Here is a 19,132-nt window from a genome sequence, read left to right as displayed (position 1 = left end):
ATTAAAAGACGCTTACTCCTTGGAAGGAAAGTTATGACCAACCTAGATAGCATATTCAAAAGCAGAGACATTACTTTGCCAACAAAGTTTCGTCTAGTCAAGGCTATGGTTTTTCCTGTGGTCATGTATGGATGTGAGAGTTGGACTGTGAAGAAGGCTGAACGCTGAAGAATTGATGCTTTTGAACTGTGGTTTTGGAGAAGACTCTTGAGAGTCCCTTGGACTGCAAGGAGATCCAACCAGTCCATTCTGAAGGAGATCAGCCCTGGGATTTCTTTGGAAGGAATGATGCTAAAGCTGAAACTCCAGTACTTTGGCCACCTCATGCGAAGAGTTGACTCATTGGAAAAGACTCTGATGCTGGGAGGGATTGGGGGCAGGAGGAGAAGGGGACGATAGAGGATGAGATGGCTGGATGGCATCACTGACTTAATGGACGTGAGTCTGAGTGAACTCCGGGAGTTGGTGATGGACAGGGAGGCCTGGGGTGCTGCGATTCATGGGGTTGCAAAGAGTCGGATACAACTGAGCAACTGATCTGATCTGATAAGACTTTAACACATTCCCTTCTGCTCATTCTCTAAATCTCAATTCTTTTTCTCAGGATAGTGACCCCTAAGCCTTTGAATAGACAGTGGCAGCTGTCCACTAGGGGCAGTTATGAAAAACCATCCCAGAGATCTTGGGAACTGGAAGACCTGTCAGAATACAACACCCTCATTTTCAAATTTGCCAAAGCCAATGGCTGTATTAGGACTTCTCCCATGTAGGTGATAATTTAAAATCCACTGTGCTCCATTTCAAATTTGAAGTCCAGGAAATAGACAGAACGTGTTATGTGATAGGATGCCAGAAAAGCTTCTGATTTTCTCTCTCTCTCTCTTTTTTTGTATTTTCTATTGTGTGGGCCAAGTTGCTTCAGTTGTGTCCAACTCTTTGTGACCTCATGGACTGTAGCCCACCAGGCTCCTCTGTCCATGGGATTTCCCAGGCAAGAATACTGGAGTGGGTTGTGATGCCCTCTTCCAGGGGATCTTCCCAACTCAGGGATCAAACCCGTGACTCTACATCTCCTGCATTGGCAGACAGGTTCTTTACCACTAGCATGACCTGGGATGCCCCTAATTTTCTCTAATTTTAGAAGATACGTCTCAAAGTGTAAAAATGAAGTGCCAAAAAGGAACATTTCTTAAGTTATATAAGAATATTTCTTAAATTATATAAGTAACAATTTTACGTCAAGAAAAATACAGCAAATTCTGTCTTCTCCTGTAAAATGAATAAATGGTAGGTAAATACAGTTTAATATGTTTCTACTGATATTAGTAATGTCCAGTTTAGTCAAAATATATAGAAAAGTCTTTAAGAAAAGGAAACATTTTTATGACTCTCAATGACCTCTAAGGAATAATATGTACTTTGGATGTCCAATAGAGATTAACTCTCTATGTGGGAGTGTTGGTGGTGGTGTTGTTGATCAGTTGCTAAGTTGCATCTGACTCTTTGTGATCCCATGGACTGAAGTATGTCAGGCTCACCTGTCTTTCACTATCTCCTGCAGTTTGCTTAAATTCATGTCTATTGAGTTGGTGATGCTATCTAACAGTCTCATCCTCTGCCGCCCTCTTCTTGTTTTGCCTTCAGTCTTTCCCAGCATCAGGGTCTTTTCCAGTGAGTAGGCTCTTTGCATCAGGTGGTCAAAATAGTGGAACTTCAGCTTCAGCATCAGTCCTTCCAATGAATATTCAGGACTGATTTCCTTTAGGACTGACTTGCTTAATCTCCTTCCAGTCCAAGGGACTCTCAAGAGTCTTCTCAAGCACCACAATTTAAAAGCATTAATTGTTCAGCCTTCTTTGTGGTCCACCTCTCACATCTGTACATGACTACTGGAAAAAAAAAATAGCTTTGACTATATGGACCTTTGTCAGCAAAGTGATGTCTCTGCTTTTAAACATACTCTAGGTTTTTCACAGCTTTCCTTCCAAGGAGCAAATGTCTTTTAATTTCCTGACTTCAGTCACTGTCCGCAATGATTTTGGAGCCCACGAAAATAAAATTTGTCCATGCTTCCACTTTTTCCCCTTCTATTTACCATGAAGTGATGGGACCAGATGCCATAATCTTCATTTTTTAAATGTTGAGTTTTAAGCCAGCCTTTTCACTTTCCTCTCTTGCTCTCATCAAGAGGCTCTTTAGTTCCTCTTCACTTTCTGCCATTAGAGTGGTATCATCTGCATATTTTGAGGTTGTTGACATTTCTCCCAGCAATCTTGATTCCAGCTTGTGATTTATCCAGCCCAGCATTTCATGCTATATACTCTGCATATTAAAAGAAACAGTAATCAAAAACAGATAAACATGGGAATGGAGGTAAATGCTCTCAAAGACCAAATAAATGCCATGTAAATATCCTATTATCTACTTTCAATTTTAGTTTGTGGGCCATTTATTGAAAAAGTATATAAGTTAGTATTGGAAAGTATTCTGAACCCATCATATACAATCTTTCCCTAATCTACTATCCATGTGGATTATTGATATTTGTGCTACTATTCTTTATCAATGCTGGTGATAACTTTGTGCTGACATAGTGACCCTTGCTTACTTCAACTTCTCTCAGAAGTGGAAGGTGAGACACTGGATGGTTTACTGATGTAATGTGCTGCCTCAAAGAGCCACTCTTGGCATTTGCCTTCTTATCAGGATGAGTTAGCTTTTTGTTAGTCAAAGTGTTAATTGATGACCAACAGTACCAACACCAGCATCATCAGAAGAGCTTTTAAGAAATGCAGAATTGCAAGTCTCACTCCAGACCTACTGAATCACAATCTGCATATACACATACACACACTTCAGGTTCAAAGTTAAAGAGCAGACACTTGTCAAAATCATAGAGTTGTAGGATTTAATTGCTGAATGCAATACTGAAAATCCTCTAGTCTGAATCCTTCAAATGATAGAGATTGATAAGTGTCCTCTACTCTCCACTCTTCCCTTCATTCTAGTGGTAGAACTCCCCAGGGTTGAACTGAGCATATGACCACCCAATAAGAGTATGTTTCCCATGCTCCTTTGCAGCTAGGGTTGGCCATGGGACCAAGTCTAAATCAACAAGATGTGAACAGAAGAGATGCATGCAACTTCCAGTCAGTTCCTTTGTAAAGTAGCTATTTGCTCTCATGTTTCTTTTATTCTGCTGGATGGGATGCAGCAACAACTGTAGTAGATACCTTGGGCCCCGAGATGGAAGTCCTATTGAGAATAGCAGAGCTAGTTAGCCATCCTGGGTCAATGCTGCTAAGTCGCTTCAGTCATGTCCGACTCTGTGCGACCCCACAGATGGCAGCCCACCAGGCTCCCCCGTCCCTGGGATTCTCCAGGCAAGAACACTGAAGTGGGTTGCCATTTCCTTCTCCAATGCATGAAAGTGAAAAGTGAAAGTGAAGTTGCTCAGTTGTGTCCGACTCTTAGCGATCCCATGGACTGCAGCCTAACAGGCTCCTCCATCCATGGGATTTTCCAGGCAAGAGTACTGGAGAGGGTCAATGTATGGTTCTATATAGTCTACCTGCTTAGGTATTTCAGAGTGCCTGTTGAGCTTTGGACGTGAAAGAGAAACCAAGCTTTGCCTTTTCTAACCCATTGAACTATGGTTTTTCCTGTGGTCATGTATGGATGTGAGAGTTGGACCGAAGAACTGATGCTTTTGAACTGTGGTGTTGGAGAAGACTCTTGAGAGTCCCTTGGACTGCAAGGAGATCCAACCAGTCCATTCTGAAGGAGATCAGCCCTGGGATTTCTTTGGAAGGAATGATGCTAAAGCTGAAACTCCAGTACTTTGGCCACCTCATTCGAAGAGTTGACTCATTGGAAAAGACTCTGATGCTGGGAGGGGTTGGGGGCAAGAGGAGAAGGGGACGACAGAGGATGAGATGTCTAGATGGCATCACTGACTCGATGGACATGAGTCTGAGTGAACTCCGGGAGTTGGTGATGGACAGGGAGGTCTGGCGTGCTGCGATTCATGGGGTCGCAAAGACTTGGACATAACTAAGCGACTGATCTGATCTGATCTGATCTGAACCCATTGAAGCTACCATGATTTTCAGTCTCTTTTTTATTAGCCTCTGTGACCTGATTAATAACTTCATATATTAGGAACTGAGGCCCTGAAAAATTATGATTTATAGTGAAAATACCACCTATAAATGTAAAAATAAATATGTGGAAATCATTTTTTAAGATTTTTAAAAATGTATACTGAATTCTATAATGAAAGCTTTTTTTTAAAGATTTTAGACCAGGAATGGTAGAATACCTTGGCTTTCCTGACTAAGCTATTTGGCTTTGTGGTTTCATCTTATCTATCCTTGAAGAAGAAATCCATGCTGTTTATCACACAGTGGCTCCTTGGATGAATGAATAAATGAAAGGATAAATCAAGTTCTGTTTTTACTAAACGAACAGATATTTTGTATTTGTTTGGCCCTTGTCTATTTTAAAAAATATAATCTTAAGTTACATCTTAGGTTGATGTCTAGGTCTGTTTGTCACGAGGAAATGAAGTGGCAGCCAATAAAGATTTCAAATAGGCACATATTTTACAGTTTTAAGAGTTTTTAATTACATTTGATACGTGGAAGGTGGTTGTAGATCTGTGTGTTTGCAGTGGGTTGGGACTACAGCTCAGCATTATTACTTGCTGTTTGCTTCGTGGTTGCACCAGAATAGTCGTTGAATCAAAGTCTTAAAGACAGTTGAAGACACCAGGGCATGATATTGTCTACACGAAGATGGTTTATTAGCGCCAGAGTTCAGTCATTTTTTAATTTAAGGCAGTTTTCTGCTAGCACAGAAAAACAAGTTTTTCTAGAATCATATTTCTACTAAGTAAAATTGTCTCCTGCTATACAAAGATAAATGTTCTCACCAGTTATCCAGTCATATTTATTAAAGTAATAAAATATTAATTAATATTAAACCATTAGGTTTTTAAAATACTAAATTTGACTCAATAAGTAGTTATAAAAATAAGAAAATAACGAAGCACCAAATAGTTACCCCAGATTGTCTTCAATCACAAGAAACCCATAATAAGGTTGTCCCCTGAGGAAAGGTTGGAAAGGATTGCATGCATAGGGATGTGAACAACATGGAGACTTGTTTTATCTTCTGTTTGTTAGTAACAGTCCATCACTGACACAGTGGATAAGATATCATCTGCCTCAGGGTGTATTTATAGTTTGACAGGAGTTCAATAAATTCAACATACGGCTGTCTAAAACTGTTAAAAATTTAATGTAAACAAAATTATTTAAAATATTTTAAGTGCATGATAAAATTCTATAAACAATTCATATCTCTAGTTTGCTTCAGTTTTTGATGCATTTGTAAATCATATTCCCAAATCCATCAGAGTCTCTTTCTGCTTACATTGGGGTTCTCAGTCTTGATTACATGTTAAAATCATTTGGGGAGCTTAAAAAAATCCTGAAGTCCAGGCCAATGCCAAGAAATGATATCAGGCTCTCTTGAGGTGGGACCTCCGTCTTTTCACCTCTATTTAGATGTAGGCAGAAGTTTGGCTGGGTCAACAGGTGTAATCTATTAAACAAGGAGACAGATGTTCATTCACGATAAAAGGACACCAGCTGTTCACTGGCATTCCATTCCAAGAGCCATTATTTACCATCTGAAACGCATTGCCTTCATCAGTTATTTCATGTCTCTTTCACCAAAGTCACCAAGAGGATTTAGTGCCCTCAAAATAGAGCAGCCTTCTATTTTGAGGGCTCTTCTGAAAAGTTAAACCTGAGAGAAATGAATAGTTCCTTGTCCTCTGTGCTCCCATTTAGCCCATTGAACTACACAAAGGTTTTTAAATAACCAGGTGATGTCTTGGGCAGGTGCCTCGTAGCCAGCATTAGTCTTTCCAAATGACCAGCCTGATCCAGCCGGTTCTCCCATTTCCCCTCTGGCTCAGAGGCTTTATTCCTATTCTGTCAGCACAGGAAATTGCTGGCAGGTATCTTCTTTCATGCATGAGGCAGGGGAAACAAAGAGGTCATACTGCTCAGTGCTTGGACTGTGTTCAGCTGAGACTGGAAAATTTTCCCCAGAACAAAGCCATTCCATTTCTGATGAACCAGGCCACCCCACATAAAGGACCAATGACAGCCGCCAATTCTCAGAATGCTTCTGGGCAAAAATGAAAATGAGCAACGCTTATAATACAATTAGTACAAAACACATTTTACATAGCCGCTAAACATAAAATCATTCAAATTTCTGTTCACAGACTTTATTTTTCTCAATTGGATGGCAGACTACATTTCAAACCCTAGTTTTTCTGGACATGCCTATTCTAAATTAATTGTTTGAAACTGGACACAAAGTTGAATGTTTATAGGAAACAAATTTACGGTTACCAAAGGTGACGGGAGTGGGGAGGGATAACTTAGGTGTTTGGAATTAGCAGATAAAAACTACTGTATGTAAAATAGATATAAACTACTGTATTTAAAATAGATAATTTGTTGTCTATGAAACTATGAAGTTTCATGAAACAATGAAACTATGAAACTATCGCACATTGTTAATAGGCTATACTCCAATATAAAATAGAAAGTTAAAAAAAAATAGATAAACAGCAAGGTCCTACTGTATACCTCAGGGAACTATATTCAATATCCTATAATAAACCATAATGAAAAAAGAATATAAAATGAATTACTTTGCTGTACACCAGAAATTAACCCAATATTGTAAATCAACTATACTTCAATAAAAACTTTTTTTTTTAATTGGATCTTTAGAATCATTCACTCAACATTTACCGAAGTGTAGTGAAGAGTAATTTGGCTAATCAAGGACCCCTTGAATTCAATAGGTTTTTGTTGACAACCTAATATGTACAAAGCAGGTACTTAGAGTGAAATGGCTTCTCCTGCAGCTGCAGCACTTCCCAGTCGTGCTCAGAGGGCTAATCTCCAGCTGATGATGAACTTCTTAGTCTCATGGTTTCATTTCTTAGATTATTCAACAACTTCAATTATCTGAAACCAATGCTACTGCAGACATTGTTCAGAGACTCCAAGGTATATGTTCTTTTAATAAGTCTAGATAGCATGCAATCCTTTCAAACTTTTCCTGAGGGGACCATCCAATTTTTTTCATCTCTCTGGCTTGCTTTATTTAAAGAGGTTAACTTTGCCATGATTCTTGGTTTTTTTTTTTTTTTTTTTCTATTCTCCAGCTTCAAATATACAATGTCTCCCTGGCATTACAGCGATTTCAAAGAAGACAGATTTCAAATGTGTGAAATTTCCCAAGGAATGAAATTTTCAAATATTTACTTTAAATATATAGCTAGTTTTCTGTCATAGTTTCCTTACCCTGGTCTTCACACAAAATATATCTGAGCAAATATTTCTTCATATCTTTCATTTCAGAAAAGAGGCTTTAGTACAGTCCATGGGAGTTTATTGTGTATTGTGGGAGATTAAAATATAATTCCTTTGTAACTAGGCATTTATAATTTTATTAGAAATGTATATGTAAATATATATATAGTCCTTTATATATATAAACATATATATATATGTTTAAAGGATTGAGATGACAACAAAAAGTAGTTTTAATAGGCTTTACAGAAGAGAGAGACAGAGAAAGGATTGAAAGGAGGAAAATATAGAAAACTTATATTGAGTTTGGGATGGGTGTCCTCACATACAGAACTTGTCGCAGAAGTCTTATCTAACTCATCTGTTTTGCAAAGGAAGGCTCTTTATAATGATGATAATGTTAAAAACAACTATAATAGCTAGTATCTGGTTGAGTGTCTGTGCTCCACAAATTCTGATATAAAACAATTATTCATTCACTGTTCACATAAATCTTCACATAAAAAATTACTAAGCATTTACCATGGTGCTGGAATGTAGAAGGAAGAAGGATAGGAGAGAGCTATGCAAACAAGCAAAAATAAAAAAAAAACTATAATAGAGGTAGACACTGGATGTAGCCATGGATTTCCTATTAACTGGCAACACATTCTTGCACTTTTAGGCAAAGATAGAACACAATGGTGGGCCTTTTCATTGAATAGAGAACTTGAAATACAATGAGATGGAGCCTTCATCACTGTGGTATTAACTTTGGTCACAAGATGGCAGCAAAGTTCAGCTAGTTCTTCAGAAGCCATTTAAATGCTAGGAGAGAAGGAAATGGCTGCTTCACAGCCTTTAAAGGTTAATGGGTAAGTTGGACAAAGATTGTCTTGGTGGTTACACATAGACTTTATTTTCTGATCCTTTATCACAATATTTATTGACTATTGAAAATATCACAAGTTTAATAATATAAGCCAAGTCACGATATTAAAATTACATTTATTCACTCATTTGTTAATTTACAAATGTTAAGAGCCAATAGTTCCCGAAATGTTTGAGTGTCTCCTGGGAACTAGCATTGTGCTGAGGGCTGATAACTCTTGATGGCAAAAACAGACACCATCCCACCATTCTTAGAGGCCAGTGCAGGACAGACATTAAAAAGGTTAAGCACAGAAATGTATTTATAATTTCCCATAGAATTTAAGCCCATTTACAGCAGGGATTTTTGTCTGTTTAGTTATCCAGTGGATCTCAAGTGCCTAGAACAGTGCCCGTCACAAAGTAAAGTGCTCAGGAAAGGGTGATTGACGGAGGAAGGAGTGTAATTACAGATCTGAGCTATGTGTCTCCAGGTCATCACCCTGTGCTCATGTTGAACAAAGGAACATAGTCTGGCGTTGAGGAAATGATGCTTGGGGCGAGCTCTGGAGGATGAGCAGGTAACGAGGGGGTTGGGGAGTCCCCTGGCACAGACAAGCCCATGGGTGAAAATTGCCAACATCCGATGGATCATCGAAAAAGCAAGAGAGTTCCAGAAAAACATCTATTTCTGCTTTATTGACTATGCCAAAGCCTTTGACTGTGTGGATCACAATAAACTGTGGGACATTCTGAAACAGATAGGAATACCAGATCACCTGATCTGCCTCTTGAGAAACCTGTATGCAGATCAGGAAGCAACAGTTAGAACTGGATATGGAACAACAGACTGGTTCCAAATAGTAAAAGCAGTATGTCAAGGCTGTATATTGTCACCCTGCTTGTTTAACTTATATGCAGAGTACATCATGAGAAATGCTGGGCTGGAAGAACCACAAGCTGGAACCAAGATTGCTGGGAGAAGTATCAATAACCTCAGATATGCAGATGACACCACCCTTATGGCAGAAAGTGAAGAAAAACTAAAGAGCCTCTTGATGAAGGTGAAAGTGAAGTGAAGTTGCTCAGTTGTATCCGACTCTTAGTGACCCCATGGACTGCAGCCTACCAGGATCCTCCGTCCATGGGATTTTCCAGGCAAGAGTACTGGAGTGGGGTGCCATTGGTGAAAGAGGAGAGTGAAAAAGTTGGCTTAAAGCTCAACATTCAGAAAACTAAGATCATGGCATCTCGTCCCATCACTTCATAGGAAATAGATGGGGAAACAGTGGAAACAGTGTCAGACTTTATTTTTCTGGGCTCCAAAATCACTGCAGATGGTGACTGCAGCCATGAAATTAAAAGATGCTTACTCCTTGGAAGGAAAGTTATGACCAACCTAGATAGTGTATTCAAAAGCAGAGACATTACTTTGCCAACAAAGGTCCGTCTAGTCAAGGCTATGATTTCTCCAGTGGTCATGTATGGATGTGAGAGTTGGACTGTGAAGAAGGCTGAGTGCCGAAGAACTGATGCTTTTGAACTGTGGTGTTGGAGAAGACTCTTGAGAGTCCCTTGGACTGCAAGGACATCCAACCAGTCCATCGTAAAGGAGATTAGTCCTGGGTGTTCATCGGAAGGACTGATGTTGAAGCTGAAACTCCAATACTTCGGACACTTGATACAAAGAGCTGAGTCATTTGAAAAGACCCTGATACTGGGAAAGATAGAGGGCAGGAGGAGAAGGGAACGACGGAGGATGAGATGGTTGGATGGCATCACCGACACAATGGACATGGGTTTGGGTGGACTCCAGGAGTTGGTGATGGACAGGGAGGCCTGGCCTGCTGCAGTTCATGGGTTGCAAAGAGTCGGACACGACTGAGCGACTGAACTGAACTGAACTGAAGCCCCTGTGATGGTGGTGGTTGGGGCCAGTGGAGGGAAGGGGAGTGTGGCTTGATGCACTGAACCAAAAGACAGTCAGCTTGGCAGCAGCACAGAGAGGGAGGGGTGGCTCAGGGAAGCAATATAGAAGCAGGTGATTGATAGTAGCAGAGCCTTTGGTGTAAAGAGGAGTAAGGGAGGAACAAGCATGGATTTGAGAAGAAGCAGACTTCACAGCAGGTCCAGATGAAAGATGATGGTAGTTTAGGCCGGGATGAGTGGAGGGAAGTTGTCACAGTTACCAGATATTTAGCAGGCGAAAGCAGCAGTCTTGGTCATCCATGGGTTCCAGGAGGAGAGGGAGAGAGGAGTTCCCAGGACTTTGCCGTCAGATGGGTAGTGGATAGGAGATCAATCCTATTTGGGGGAAGAGGGAAGATCCTGAGTTCTGTCTGGAGCATGATGAGAATTTGGGACATCATAGTAGACATATTCAATCCATAGTTGGATTTAAGGGTTGAAGCTCAGAAAGGTCTGGGGTAGAAATGGTCTGGGGGTTAATAGCCCGTAGGTGACATTTGAAGGAGAAGGCAGTGTTGAACCCATTTGGGAGTGAGTGTAGGAAAGGAGAAAGGGGCCTAAGACTAACTTGGAGGAGCCCCCATGTTTATCGACTGGGTGGAGAAGGAGGGGCGTGCAGACAAGGCAAAAGCAGTGGCCAGAGCACAGAGGAGGGAACCCAGAAAAGACTGAGTGAGCACTGAGGAGAGAGCTTTCCAGGCGCAGGAAGACCCTACCCTGTGTCCTGAGAAAGGCCGGCATCTCCATCCTCCACTCAGTCCTTCCCTTCAGTAGGTTTATTCATTCATTCATCCATGCAACAGGGGCCCCTACCATGCCCAACACAAACATCCTTGGCTCCAGGTAGAATCAAGGCCTGGGAAGCTAAAATTTTTAGACCCACTAGGACAGATATACAGATGACAGCATCCTTATGGCAGAGAGCGAAGAGGAACTAAAGAGCCTCTTGATGAAAGTGAAAAACTGGCTTAAGACCTAACATTCATGCAAAGAACTGACTCATTGTAAAAGACCCTTATGGTGGGAAAAATTGAAGGCAGGAGGAGAAGGGGATGACAGAGGATGAGATGGTTGGATGGTACCACCAATTTGATGGACATGAGTTTGAGCAAGCTACATGAGTTGGTGATGGACAGGGAAGCCTGGTGTGCTGCTGTCTATGGGGTTGCAAAGAGTCAGATACAACTGAGCGACTGAACTGAATTGAAGACATAAATAAAGGTAAACAGGAGTAAGGAATAACGGCACGGACACCAACTTCTGTTAATTAATGAGAGAATAATTAATAATTTAGGATAATTTATTTATACATTCGTAAGGAAAGACCACGGGACTAAAGTTCAGGAGTCCTGAGGTCCAGTCTGAGTTCCTCTATTGGCTGCCTTGCCAGCTTGGGGATCTCTTGCCAGGTTTGATTTCAGTGTTATCATCATTAAATTTCAGGACAGAATTGTGGGTGAGGGAGCATGGTAGCTGGGGAAAAAGGGGAGCAAAAGGAGAAAATAATATTTTTTACTCTGAATAATTCATGGGGTTCTTATAAAGAAAATTTCATGAAATCAAGTGTCTAAACATGCTTCTGAAAGCATATAGCATCAGATATGTTTTTTACGGCTAAAGGAATTTTTTATTAGTCTTATAAAATAGAAATGTATAATTTCAAAATCTGGGCTGTTTCCCGGTATTTATTCCTAAAAAGCTACATGAATGCCTTTTATCCCTTTCTAGCCTGCTGCCGGCACCATGTTCTTTTCCAACAAAAAATAAAAAAAACAAGACAAACAGAAAACCTCTAAAATCTATCACTGATTCAAGGAAAAGATACAGAATGTTAACAAAATCGATTTAGGACCACCCAAGTTTATGGATTTCAGGCCAAACAGTGAAAGCAAAAGGATTACCACGAAATGCTCAAATCTGTTTTAAAAGCTGAGGAGAAGTCAGAGGCCTCACCCAACATTACCCGGAAAACCCTACCTGTCTGTGGGGCTGTTTGGTGAGCTTTCTTCAGGCTACCTGGTGCCTGGCTTGTTAATCTGATCTCTTCTGAATGGTTGTAGTGGTGCCAGTCCTGGAGAGGCAAAGCCCTTTCTTATTTGCAGCAAAGTGTCTCTAGAGCAGTACCACATTAGCCAAAATAATCACTGCCCTAGAATAAGAACCTGGTTCTAGCACCTTCTATCATGAGCACTTTTGTTTGAACTGCTCTAAAAAGACTCAAGTTTTCCTTTTCTAAACAGAATCTTAACTTGAGAGATTTAGCTATCTCATTCATTTCCTTAACCCCTGCTTTAAAAGTATCTCAAATTCAGAGGCTGTTGTACCACATTGCAAATAAGTCTTCACTTTTAGGTCTTTTCGCTTGAGAAGCCCCTGCTCAGGCCTGGACCTTGTTTTATTTGAGCAATTTGCTGTTGTTTATTTTCTTAAAGAGCCAGTTCTCTCGAAACTGTTTTGCTCCTACTCTGAACTAGCAAGAAGAACCCTAGACTTGTGATTTATCCAGACAGGAACCCAACTGGGTCTGATGGCTTCAATCCATGTTTCATGGCCCATTTTGCTCCAGATTTTTAAGGTATATTTATACCTTGGATTCTCAAGCTCTCTAGTATTCTTGGATCATTCTTTCTTTTAATTAAGAAAAATGAACTGAGCCCTCTTATACAAATACAGGGAATCCAGCATGCTTCTCCAGTTCCTAAGGTTTCTCAGGAGCCAGGCAGAGAGGCGAGGGGTGATATTTCAGGCCATGCCTCCTCCCAGCCACCTCAGCTTTTGTGGCTTCTGTCCCCTCCTCTCCATACTTCTCCTCTGTGGGCTTATCTGGCTCCTCTTTTATTCCTCAAAGCCTCTCCTTAAGGTGACAGGTATCTACTGAAAGGCTGAGGGGACTGAGGGCAATCATAGAACAGCAGAAAAAAGTTCAAAATCAAATACTGGACACGGTTTGTTCAAGACTCTTCTCTCCATGGAAGGATCTGACTCTGCAGCCACAGAGCCTGCTCTCTCCTGGACACTTCTTTCTGCCTCACTTTGTCCACATCCCTCAGGGACCACATACTTCCTCCCTCTAGAGGAGCTTCTGGAATAATCTTTTACTTTATTACTCAGACCAATTTATCTCTCTTCATTTTAGTTATCTCCTCCCAGTTCAGGTCCACAAAGAGCCATTCACTCATGAACCTCATTATGATCCTTTAAGAAGGAAGGCGTATTGATCATTTCCTGCTCCCAGTTTAAGTATAAAAACTTCCTTTCTGTCATATTTGAGGTTGAATTATTAATAGGAATCCAGTCTTTGAGATTATACACATAGCTGATACCTTTTTGGATTTGTGTTTATAACTTTTAGGTTGCAAATTGACCCTTCCCATTCTGGATAACTTAGTAATTCTGGACCGAGTGGTCTTTTCACTTCATTGCCCCCTCTCCAGCCCACTTGACCACTCTGATAGTGAATTTGGAATGTCTCAGTTCAGTGCTGAGGCAGGTTGCTGACAATTCAAAACCCATTTGGACTTTGGGCATCGTGAAAAACAAACAACATTGATGTTTCATGTGAACTCACTTTTTGTGTTTGAGAACACTGGCTTCTAACCAGCATTATCAGTGACTGTCAGTTACTTGCCTTCTTAGGCCTTGAGGAGTACACTAGTGTCAAAGTATAATTTTCACAAGGGTACAAACATAACTGCTGTACAAAATTAAAGTGAGTATGCACTAAAGGTCTGTTTATCTCATTCATGAAAGATCAAAACTGGTTCCAAGGAATATAGGAAAAACAGGTTATCTATGTTGCTGCTGCTAAGTCGCTTCAGTCGTGTCCGACTCTGTGAGACCCCATAGACTGCAGCCCACCAGGCTCCACCGTCCCTGGGATTCTCCAGGCAAGAACACTGGAGTGGGTTGCCGTTTCCTTCTCCAATGCATGAAAGTGAAAAGTGAGAGTGAAGTCACTTAGTCGTGACCGACTCTTAGTGACCCCATGGACTGCAGCCTACCAGCCCATGGGATTTTCCAGGCAAGAGTACTGGAGTGGGTTGCCAGTGCCTTCTCCAAGATTATCTATAGTCACTTAAAAAACCATACTTTAATAAATGTCTAAATTACACAAATTTGTTATATCATACAGGGCAAAACTTAGACCTTTAGGTTGTGATCTTTTTTACCAGGCAGAAACAATTTCTCTGTGAGCAAATTCATTTGTATTGCTATTGGACAAGAATAATTTTCATTGCTTACATTTTCTACAGGTTAACATATACAATCAATAGTAAATAATATCCAATAAAAGTACATATCATACCCTAGAGCACTAGGTATTCCTTAGTTGGCCCATTGGACATTGCTCCAGTGTGATATAGAAAGGATATGCAGTTACCTTTTTCTTTGTTTCCAAGTTTTGGCTATTTTTTTCCCCTTAATATAAGAAAACAATTGTATTTTCTTCAAATTTTTTAAGCTTTATCAATCATTAAAAATTCTTGCTCAACAATGATCTCTATGATAGTTATTTTAGAAAACAATGTAGTTACTACAGGCTTCCCAGGCAGCGCTAGTGGTAAAGAATCCACCTGCCAATGCAGGAGATGCAAGAGATGAGGGTTCGATCCCTGGGTTGTTGGAAAGATACCCTGGATAGGAAATGGCAATCCACTCCAGTATTCTTGCCTGGGAAATTCTGTGGACAGAGTAGCCTGGTGGGCTACAGTCCATGGGGTTGCAAAGAATTGAACACAACTGATCAACTGAGCACACACACACACACACACACACACATAGTTAATACACTTCCAAGTTTTAAGATTTCCCTACCCTTCTCCCCCTGCAATGCTCTCTTATTTATTTAGAATGATCTATGAATAGGTTGATGCATTTACCTCATCCCCTAGAGCAAGATATTTATATACCTGCAGGAAAATGAATAGTATTGGCTATGGTTTCTGCAACATGACACCTAGCGTGACCGGACACTGGGCTAAAAGTACCACGATTGTGCTTTCTCTGGATATAAAAAGACATAGTATTTCCTCTCCATTAAGTTTGACATATTAACGTCATAGAACCTCAAAAAGAAATGGAACAATAAATTCTTCTGGGTGACAGGCATAGAGGAGAGTGAAAAAGTTGGCTTAAAGTTCAACATTCAGAAAACTAAGAGCATGGCATCTAGTCCCATCACTTCATGGGAAATAGATGGGGAAACAGTGGAAGCAGTGTCAGATTTTATTTTTTTGGGCTCCAAAATCACTGCAGATGGTGACTGCAGCCATGAAATTAAAAGATGCTTACTCCTTGGAAGGAAAGTTATGATCAACCTAGATAGCATATTCAAAAGCAGAGACATTACTTTGCCAACAAAGGTCCGTCTAGTCAAGGCTATGGTTTTTCCAGTGGTCATGTATGGATGTGAGAGTTGGACTGTGAAGAAGGCTGAGTGCCGAAGAACTGATGCTTTTGAACTGTGGTGTTGGAGAAGACTGTTGAGAGTCCCTTGGGCTGCAAGGAGATCCAACCAGTCCATTCTGAAGGAGATCAGCCCTGGGATTTCTTTGGAAGGAATGATACTAAAGCTGAAACTCCAGTACTTTGGCCACCTCACACAAAGAGTTGACTCATTGGAAAAGACTCTGATGCTGGGAGGGATTGGGGGCAGGAGGAGAAGGGGACGACAGAGGATGAGATGGCTGGATGGCATCACTGACTCGACGGACATGAGTTTGAGTGAACTCTGGGAGATGGTGATGGACAGGGAGGCCTGGTGTGCTGCGACTCATGGGGTCCCAAAGAGTCGGACATGACTGAGCGACTGAACTGAACTGAACTGAAGGGAAGGGAAGGAAAGTGTAAAATGTATTGATCTGACTGCTTCTCTTCTGATGGTCATCATCACAGAGCAAATGTACAGTTTTGAGGGAGCAGAGGACTTCTCAAGCTGAGCATGTGAGCTGTCCTCACTTCAGTGACTGCCCGACTGCTTCCCAGCAGGCATCCGAGTATACTGCCTTCTGATATGTGAGGGACAAGGGACGCTTCTAGCAGTTCCTGCCTATTAGCACGACAGGAAGGAGATGGCTCAGAGATAAGGAGACACAGGCAAGCGTTAGCTGTGCTTTGGAAACATTACATTAACAAATAGCTTCAGTGTCCATCTGCAGCCTCCCAGCCTCCGTGCCAGAGCTCCAAATTCCACTCTAATCCCACAGAATTCCCACCGCTCCCCTTTGACTGAGCTATTGTGGAAATTCTTTCTGCAGCTGTTGGGGAGACTGGTCGCCCTCAGAGGAGAGTAGCGATGATGGCAAGAGCTACCGCTTATCCAAAACATCATCTCCTCACCCATGAAGGAGGAGTAGGATGAGGAAAATTTGAAATCTACTGGTAATCTCGGCACTTAAATATTGATTAGACTGTGATAAACCCCATGTTACAAGAGGACTATGGATTAGTCCCCAAATCAGCCGTGTTTATAAGGTTAAATTTCCTTTTCCTCTATTTCCCTTCTTGAAGAACAATATGGGGAAAAGGTCAAAGGATGACTGGGGAGTGTAGCTGTAAATATCTCTGAGTTTTACAAAATTGCATAATGTGCCTATTTATATAATTGGGATTGAACCAGCGTCACACAGGGAACATTGCTTTTTTTTTTATATTTTTGTTATTGTGGTAAAATATACATTAAACTTACCATTTTAACCACTTTTAGGTGCATAATTTGGTGACATTAGGCACATTCACAATGATGTGCAACCATTACCACCATCCATTTCCAGAAGTTTTCAACATCCTGAACAGAAACTGTGACCCAATAAACAATAACTCCTCATTCCCTCCTCCCCCATCCTTGGTAACCATGTATTTTCGCCTCTATGAATTTGACTACTTTCGGTCCCTCATATAAGTGGAATCATAGTTGTCTTTTTGTGTCAGGTTTATTTCATTTGGCATGTTTTCAGAGTTCAACGGTTACTTTCAATGCTTCATTGATGAATCTCTTATAGAGAGAGTAACTTAGCCTGTAGTATCTTGTGATATGATTTACTATGTCTCAAACTCAAAATCCCGTTTTGCCTTACAAAACAGTTGGCAGTTGGGCTCTGATTACCTTTTCTCCCTTTTAAGTCAGGTATTGCCTCTGTAAAATCTAAACAGGGAAAAAAGAACAGTAAGACTCTTCAGCAAGTGATTAATTTTGGCTGCAAGCATGACTTGCCATTCAGTAATAAAATGAAATCTTCCTCTTGTACCTAGATTGAACAAAATCAACAACAATATGTTCTGTTCACTGATCCTTCCTGTGAGCCAAGGAGAGATGGGACCATGACAGATGCCACTTGTTAGATGATAATGAAATGCAATTTGTGTCCAGCAGACCCAGCAGAAACACTCCCAGGCACAAGAGAAATCTGCCCAGATGTTATTCTCCATCTTTCAAACTAAAGAAGCCAATTCCTTGTCCATGTTGTGCCCAGGATGCTACCTTTTCTAGACTGAGGCTCGGGCATTGATTGTCATGCCCAATGAACCAGTGTACCTAGTAACCAGCCAATCAGAGCTTCTTGCCTGCTTGAATACCAAATTGAGGAGTGGGAGGGTAGGCACTGAGAAAATAATAGAAAGGAAAAATAAGATCAAATATGATCACGTAGAAACCCCCAACCTAGTTCATCCCAGCTGCACTCCAATGACAATCAGTGGCTGCCAGGTATACCTCAAAACAGCCATAACAAAAAAGTAAATTCTACTTTAGGATAAGCTTCTCATGAGCAGTTCCCAGCTGTATCCGAATTCATGCCATCAAATGAAAGCCTCAAATTATGTGAAGCTTAAAACATAAACACAGGCAAATACGCATGCAAGACCAAAATGAGATACAGTGAAGGGGATAAATTAGCACCAGCTGCAGCCCAATTAAGCAAAGGCTTCCACAAGGGAAAGCTTACTTGTGATTTACCTAAACAAACCCTCTTCCTTTTTGTTGCAATTTGCTGCTTATTAATTTTTCTTATTAAAATAACTACAAAGAGGAACCAAGAGCATTGTTATCACATCAGGAGAAAAAAACCTAGTTCTTCCAATCAAAATAATGCTTTGAAAGGATATTTTTAGTCAAATATTTGTAACATCTTAAAAATATTTAAAATTTAAAAAGCAAAGTTACATATGTACATATTTAAAAGAGTCAAAACTTATGATGAAAAAAACAGTAATTTCCCGCTCTGTCCGTTCTTACCTCTTCAGAGGCCACAACTTTCAAATCTTTCAGCCATTTCTTCTAGAATTTGTCTCCATAAGTACACTTTTCTAGATAATATGCTTCCATTGTGATTTCTGGATATGAATTTTTACCTTATCTGTTGATTTCCTGTTTGAAGAAGATTTTGCTGCCTTTCATATGAGTCCTTCCACTACGAATCTCTCATCTCTCCTCCAAACTTCTGATACTGAGGGGAGGAGGGAGAAAAAGCTGAAGAAAGTCTGAGGTCTTGTGCTACTGCATATTGTGAAGTGCACATATATGGGCAAAGAAGAAAATAAAATCACAGCCAGCTCTTACAGTTCTAAGCAAGTTACAGATATTAATTCATTTACCCCTCACAGTGATCCTACAAAGTAGACGTTAGGATTATCCTCATTTTACAGATGAGAAAACTAAGGCACAGAGAGGTTAAGTAACTAAGAGATGCTTTAAGTCATCCATAGTCTCTACACTATATCCAAGGTAATAGATGTGACTGCTCTTCCAGGGTAAGAAGCAATACACACTTGCTAAGGCGAGAATGATCTTGTAGATGATAACAGTGTTGGAGATGCCTTGCCAGTGCTGGACACACATATGCAGCTGCGTATCAGCAAGAACACCTACAGAAGTTGGTCCATATTTTGTGGGGGAATGATGTGTATGCAAT

Source organism: Bos taurus, chromosome 10 (assembly GCF_002263795.3).
Source record: "Bos taurus isolate L1 Dominette 01449 registration number 42190680 breed Hereford chromosome 10, ARS-UCD2.0, whole genome shotgun sequence".
In the NCBI taxonomy this organism is placed as follows: Eukaryota; Metazoa; Chordata; class Mammalia; order Artiodactyla; family Bovidae; genus Bos; species Bos taurus.
Note: the sequence above shows the minus strand (reverse complement) of the source record.